This window comes from Pipistrellus kuhlii, unplaced genomic scaffold (genome assembly GCF_014108245.1).
Source record: "Pipistrellus kuhlii isolate mPipKuh1 unplaced genomic scaffold, mPipKuh1.p scaffold_m20_p_1, whole genome shotgun sequence".
NCBI classification, from domain to species: domain Eukaryota; kingdom Metazoa; phylum Chordata; class Mammalia; order Chiroptera; family Vespertilionidae; genus Pipistrellus; species Pipistrellus kuhlii.
The window spans coordinates 118272008-118279868 of NW_023425404.1; the positions used below are offsets into that span (position 1 = coordinate 118272008).

The window sequence follows — 7861 nt, forward strand, 5'->3', positions numbered from 1 at the left end:
TTATTTGCTAAAGGAGAACAAGGTACCTTGGATGGAGAACCCAGTAAGAGTTGGAATGCAGAGGATGCAAGAAGTATCTTCCTTATTTGCAGGCAAAGGTGAGCATAACTATCTGAGCCTATGCTGACACTCCCTGGGAGGGAAGTATCAGTGGAATTCACAGTTCATTTCCCCTGAAATGCAAAGCCATTCATGAAGTAAAATGCACGCTGAAAACTCTGAAATCCCACAGGGGTTATGTGAGCTTTTGTGGTACAAGCCAGATATCCAAGCTCCCATTTTAACATAATTTTAGCTCTGGCTTTCTTGATAGGAACCCATACTGGTATTCATTTTATTTGATTATTGCTGGTATTTATTTTTAATATCATTTAAAAGATTGTGTTTTTTCCCCTTTGGTTTCATATTTTTTTGTTATTCTATCTTCAAGTGAATCTCCTAAATAATTCATTACTCTTTATTTTTAAAACATTTTTCTTTAAATATTTTCAATTATTTTATCTTTTGGTATTCTTTTATTACCCAAATTATTGAATCTAGTCTTTTCCTTTTTACCTTTCCTGCTCTTTCTGCTTTAATGACTTTTAAGATAATTATAGTTTTGTTTTAAAAAATCCTTGAACTCTTTTGTCATTTCATTAAAATTTTCTTACTTCTTTTAATATCTAATATTTTCTTTTTATTAAAATAATTAATTTTAATAAAATTATATAATTATTTTCTCAGTATATCTACATTTAATGTATACCTTTTACCTCATTCTTTTGCTTGTGAGATATCTGAGACTATTTGAATATTGCCTTTTATTTTCTGATCATTCGTAGGTTGGTCTTTTTTTATTACTAGAATTATAATTGTCAGCAAAATAAAAAACTGAGGATGATAGAGGGAGAAAATCACATCATAGGCAGGGGGAGATTGAGTTTTTTCCCTATAGCAAGTTGTCTCTTAGCATTTAAAAATGTTTCTCATTTTCTTCAACTTTGACTTCCTAGTAAAATTTTTCTAGATAATTCTAGAGAACCAGAGGCAAAAACTGCCCAAGATGATAATGATTCTACTTGTATAAACATTTAAATGACTAGATTGGGATTCTTTTCTTCTACAGCACACAGTTTCTTAAAAATTACAGGTTGTAAAATTCATGGTTTATTTATTTATTCCACAAATATTTATTGAACACCTAATATAAATATGTCAGATATGGTGATAGATGTTAGGGATTCAACAGATAATAAGAAAGAATGTGGCTTCTACCCCCAAGGAATTTATAATGTTCTGGGGAAATAAAAAAGTAAACAAACAATGGCAATATATTCTAAGTGTAGTGGTAGCTAACAGTTATTGATTGATTACTATATGCCACACATGGTGCTAAGTACTTTATATAGATGATCTCATGTATTTTAATAACATGTGGAAGGAGATAAATTCTTAATTTGGAGGATCAGGAAAAGATTTCCAGAGGATGACATGTAAGGTTGGGACTGAAGATATGCAGAACTAGCCAAAGGAAAGAAAAGTTTAGAAGTTGGGCAGAAAGTTGATGAGGAAGGGGACCCATGGGACTGTTAAGAAGCCCAAAGAGGCTGGACTTGGAGGAGCATGATGTGTGTGAGGTGGAAGAGGACAAGGGAATGTAGGTCAGCTAGCACTTATACTTCATGTCACAGAGTCTGAGTTTCATTTCAAGGGCATTGGGTAGCCACTGGAGAACTTAGAACAAGGGAATGACACACTAAGGTCTGGAATTCAGAAAGATCCTTTCAACTGTGGCATAGAGAATAATCCACAGTAACAGAGACCAGTTAGGAGGTCCTGGCAGTAATCTAAAATAAAACGAGTGGTGGCCTCTAATCAGAGCAGAGGCAGAAATGGTGGATGGAATAGGGAGATATTCAGGGGGTGGAACTGAAAAACTTGGTTTGGGGTAAGCCTGGAAGTGAGACACCAGGCAAAAACATCCAGATTTCTGGTTATACAAGAACAAATGATCCCAAAGTCAGGGACGGAAAGAATGATAGGGAAAATTTATAGAAAGAGGAAGGAGGAAGATAATACACTCAGTTTGGGACGTTTGTGGTACTGGATGTGCCTACCAGCTATCTGTGGAAGAGGATCAGTAAGACTTTGCATAGGTAATGGTTGGTTGGTGGTCAATGAGGAGATGGCTCTTGAGGGCAATGAGGAATGAGGTTGCTTATGGCGCAAGAAAATTGAGGAATATTATCTTCCAAGAGACAGAAAGCAGAGGAGGAGCTTGAGAAGGAAGCAAGGCAAAGTGCTAAGAGTGCAAGGATGGTGGCAACAAGAGAAAGTCTGAAATACTGCTATAGGAAGCAAAAGAGGCTGACCAGGGAAAGTCCAAGGGCCTGGCTGGAGTTGGAAATTATGAAGTTATATCATCGTGAATTGGCATAGTTCCTTTTTTCCCCAGAAGAGAACTCATAAACCTCTATATACACACTGGAGAAAGCAGGTAGTTGGATTCAGCTCTGATCCTAGGGATTCCAGCTTTAAAAAGGATAGCACATTATCTCACATGGTACCACTGATGCTTATCTTCTCCTAGCAACAAGGGGAAAGCTTTGCAAGAGGAAAGAGAGGCCATTTTCATCTTTGTCAACTTCTAGTTGAATCAGGCCTAGTCTGTATCATCAGTACTATTTCTCCTTAAACAATCACTCTATCATATATGTAGGGGATACCCTGTCTAGAGGGATATTTTTTATTTATTTATTTATTATTATTATTATTATTATTATTATTTTTACCTTTTAGGAGCCCTCCTATCCATGGTTTCCTTAGTCCTTCAGGGAATGCTTGGGTAGTAATTACAATGATTCTGCACTATAGAAAGGTATATACCTAAGCACAAGGTGAGATAGGAAAAGCAAAGAATTCAGTAGTACCATAAACCCAGAGACTCCTGTTGGAATAACTTGGTAAAGAACTCATTGGTTACATGCATTAGGATGGCCACTGTCCTAAAAATAGAACATAACAAGTGTTGGTGAGGATGTGGAGAAACTGGAACCCTTGTGCACTGTTGGTGGGAATGTAAAATGGTGAAGCTGCTATGGAAAATAGTATGATGGTTCCTTAAAAATTAAACATTTAACCAAGCAATTCCATTTCTGGGTATATGGCCAAAAGGCTTTGAAGAGATATTTGTACACCCATGTTCATAGCAGCATTATTCATAATAGTCAAAATGTGGAAGTAACCCAAGTATCCATCAACAGATGAATAAACAAAATGTGGTATATACATACAATGGATTATTATTCAGCCTTAAACAGGAAGAAAATTCTGATTCATATTCCAATGTGAACCTTGAGGAACCTTAAGGACATTATGCTAAGTGAAATAAGACCAATACTGTATGGTTCAACTTATATGAGGTACCAAAGTAGTCAGACTCATAGTAACAGAAAGTAGAATGCTGGTTTCTAGGAGCAGGGGGAAGTAAGGAATTGGAAGTTATTATGTAATGGACATAGACTTTCAGTTTTGCAAGTCAAAAGAGTTCTGTTGGGTGGATGGTAGTGCTGGTTGGACAACATTGTGAATGACAGAGTGGAGGCAAAAGTAAGTTTATACTTGTGAGTACACAAAACATAGTTTATTCTTGTATTATTATTTATTAATTCTTGCATTTTTCCATTAGAACAACTGTAAAACTAATTTTTTCCATCCTTTATTTAATGCCAATGAACTGTACACTTAAATGTTATGTATATTTTACCACCATTAAAAAATTAATTTGTGGGTTGTTCAGCTCTGTGGTTTATGGCAAGTGCTTGGTGGTCAGATAAACCTGACACTACTATCACTTACCAGCTATAAAAGCTGGACAAGTGATTTAACCTCCCTTAAGTCATTTAAAACACAAAAATACCCCAAAACAATAAGTAACCTCAATTTCCTCATCTGTAAAATGAGGATGGTTATGGTAATAATAATAATAACTAATTTATGAAAACTTTGCAAAGGTTAAATGAGATAGGAATGTTTGTCAAATATAAATAAAGTTGGGAGTATAAGATCTGGTACATAAATTATAAATAATAACGACTCAATAAAACTATGTTTTACTGTTTTGTTGGCTCTGATTATTATCATTATTATCATCAATATTATCAGCTTAATTCAAAGTTAACATTACCCTATGTCAACCTGTAAAAGTATGTGCTGCCAAAATGAATGCCTTTAAACATCTGCTAGTTTAATCCGAGAGCAGAAATCTAAGGTTCTGGGCTTGCATTGAGCTATCCTAATTCCTGAGACCTCTGATTCTCATTTGCCCAAAGGATAATTTTAGATGAGAGGACAATATGAAATTTGTGTATGAATGCTTTACATGTTAAAATTTGTTTCCATTACTGCAAAGAAATACCTTTTAATTTACTTTTCTGCCCAAGCATTATGTTTTTCAATGGGTGTTTCATAGTTTCAGCCCTAACAGCCAGAATAGGTATGAAAAAGCAAAGTTAGATGTGTTGCTTCTTGAAAATGAGATGGTTAAGATTTCAAAGTAATGGACAGAAACAGAAAGAGTTTAATGCTATGCATGCCATCACAACACTAATTTCTCTACTTTTAATGTCACATTTGACTTGGAGCAATGCAATTATATAAATATGGAATTACATGATAGACATGTGTTCTCTGGGATATTTCATCATGTAACAACTTTTTATCTTACATTATTTGTGGAAATTACTTGGAAAAAAAAAACCCACAAAGATTGAATTCTATTAAAAGAAAATCACCTGAAATCAAATATACTCTTATTAAAAGTCACATTAGATTAATACCGCAGCAACAGTTTTAGGGAAAAACAACATAATCAATAACTCTAAAACATAAAATGCATTAAAAAAGGAAGTATTAATTCTAATTCCTATTTTAAAAGAAGGCCAGTGTCTTACCATTAAGCTGGGTTATGGAGATTTGTGGAGCTTTACTCCTGAGTGCCAGTCACAGATTGTACTGTAAACCTTCTCAAAACAAAATCCTAGACTCAACGCACAAGGAATTTTAGATGAAACACCAAATTCATTCTAGAGGAGAATCCTGTCATTTCCGTAGAGAGAGAGAATATGTTACAATGGAACGAGGGACCTTTATAGAAATGATCAAAGACAAATGAGGTATTCAAGGAAGCCTCCAGTACCTGCCATGAACAAGAGAAATAAAATACTAGTGTGGAAGGGGATCTGTGAGATCATAAGAACGACTGAGCTGTGAATAATTGAGCAATGTCCCTGCATACCTAAAAGAGAAGAGGCATATCAGCAAAAGGAATCAAAGTTCCAGTTGTCCCATGTGTTTTCCAAGCAGACTCAACAAAGGAAAGGGAGCGAAGCTGTGGGAGAGAAGGTAAAGAAGTTACAAAAGAGCTTCTTGCCATCCTGAGCCACCACAGTACAAGACAGTGACGGAAGTGAACATGACAAAGCAGAGGGTGGTGACAAGAGTTTCTCCTGGAAGTTTACATTTGACAAGTTTACAGAAAATCACAGGAGGCTGAAACAAAGGCTGGTGATGCGGAACTGGTTACTCTTGACATCAGAAATAAGAGTTGATGAGCCCAGGCGGGGGTGAATATGTGGGAAGAGATCAACCAAAGAACTTGTATGTATATATGCATGACCCATGGACACAGACAATAGGGAGGGTGAAGGTCTGGGGTGGGGGTGGGGGAAAGTGAGGGAGAAAGCAAGAGGGGTCAGTGGGGGGAAAAGGAGGACATATGCAATACTTTTAACAATAAATATATATATAATATGTTCCTCTCAAAAACAAAACAAAACAAAAAAACCCCAAACGCTCCTAAAACCAAAACCAAACCACAAACACTTAAATTACATTTCATTTATAAGTTGGGAGTTTTACAAATGACGCTTTGAAGATTTTAAAAGCTCTTCCAATGCTGTGTCTTTAAATGTATGTACATTCATTTTTATTTTTTTTGGCTAAAAACAAAACACAAAAATACCCCAAAACAATAAATGACTATATGTAGGCACAATCATCAGAAGAAAGAGATAACAAGAGCATTCGGAGGCAGACACCTGCCTCAAACAATGGCAACAATCTCAGAGGATTTTAAACAGCTGTGCATAAACTTCAAAAGTAATTGCAATCAAATTAGCAAATGTCACCTTCCTTCCCACTAGACACAGCATTTTTTAAGAGAGATCAGGCATCTGCGGGTAAGCCTGCCATTTTATGAGTGGCCTACGATAAGTTAAGGGGGGAAATGAAGATGGTGATTCAGAAGGTTGGGGTGTGTGCTGGGAGTGGGGCACCCCAGGGCCTTACAAATAGGGCTTGTCTATGCAGCATCCCAGCCAAGAAAGGGCCTTGGTGGTCACAGCTCTAGAAAACAACGAGAGAGGGACAGCAGCCAGTGGGGCTGCCAGGCTTGTGTTCAGAAAAGGGTGCTGGCCCTCAGGACCTGCACACGCCCCAGGGATGGTGGCTCTCACCCCGGACACCCGGAGAAGCAGTGGGTGCTCCTTCTTCCCTCCAGGTCACCACCCCTCCTGTCACCCATTCATGAATCATCTTTCATTAGCAACTCGGAGCAGGACAGCCCTCAAGGACAAGACAGCTCGGTGACACTCGCTTTGCAGACACCACCCAGCGGAGCCAGCCTTGGGCTCTTTCTCTCCTCATGCCATTGCAGTGCCCAAGCCTTTTGCGTGAACAGCCCATTTCACAAGGATAACGGGGGCTCTTACACATCCAGCGACATACAGACATTCAATTCTCTATACTTGTGACCCTCCAAGCTAAACAAACAAACAAACAAACAAACAAACAAACACAAAGATCCCTCCAGGCCACCGAATGAAGCACCAGACATGTTTGTTGTTTTTTTTTCTCTCTTTAGTTTCTTTTTGCATCTAGCAGAGACCTGCCTCACCCTAACCCCATGCCGGTGGAAAGAAACTTGGTTTGTTTAGAGGAGCCCTTCCTGCTGCGCTAGCGATGGATTTCAGAAACACAAGTTGCTCTCTGTGACAGGTGGCCATCTGCATCAAAACGTATCTCCTTACAAATGTTTGCCAAGAACATAAAACTTTCCACCTTCTTCCCTTCCTCCCTCCTCCCTTCACTAGTTCAGGTGAGAGTTTAAAAAAAAAAAAAAAGGCGAGAAGGAAGGAGGAGGTGCAGCCAGCCCGGGGGCCTCCTTGCGACCAGCGACCCAAAGTTTGCTGCACTCCCGTCTCTCCTATGTCCTCCTGCACCCCCCTTCCTGGACCCTGTCACCGCGGGAGCTGGGTGAGCAGCTTCCGCTGGACCAGGGTCCTGGGCCCGCGCAGACACACCCCTTGTCCCCCCTCCCCGGCCGGCGACCAGCGGCCCCGCAGGGACCTACCTGCTGGGTGGGCAGCCTGTCCGAGCGCAGCGGTCCCCGGCGGCGCGGGCTCTGGCGGGGCCGGCACGGAGGGTGCGCCCGCAGGCAGTGCCGGCCAGGGGGCGCTCGTCACCCCGCGCTCGGGCTGCAGAAGCGGGTCCTGGACGCCCGTCTGCCCAGGAACCAGCCCAGAGCACAGCTGCCTGCGCCTCCCCTCCTTCTGCTGGGCCCGCCCCTCCCTCCTGCCACGCGCCTTACACATTCTCCTCTCCCTGCTGTGTGAACAGAAGAAAGGGGTGGGACACGCTTGGGGTGCGATGCTCAGGGAGGAAGGGGCTCTGAGCACTGGCTGATGCGAGGAAAGGATGGGGGGGGGGGGTACTGAAACCTCAAGATTCTATAGCTAGACAAACTGAAAAGCGAAAACGATCCTGCAGTGGGAAGGATCAAGGTCACCCTGTAAAAAAGAACTTCACCTGTTTTATCTGT

The 7861-nt window shown here is 40.1% G+C and overlaps 1 protein-coding gene across 1 annotated transcript in view; it reads right to left on the reverse strand.

Moving 5' to 3' along the window:
• Window positions 1-7588, reverse strand: part of PRKCQ (protein kinase C theta) — a 126534-nt gene extending 118946 nt beyond the window's left edge. Inside the window, exon 1 of the mRNA XM_036461247.2 lies at window positions 7394-7588. The gene's annotated coding sequence lies outside the window, so the exon portion shown is untranslated. The remainder of the gene's footprint in view (window positions 1-7393) is intronic.
• Window positions 7589-7861: the final 273 nt, after the last annotated feature.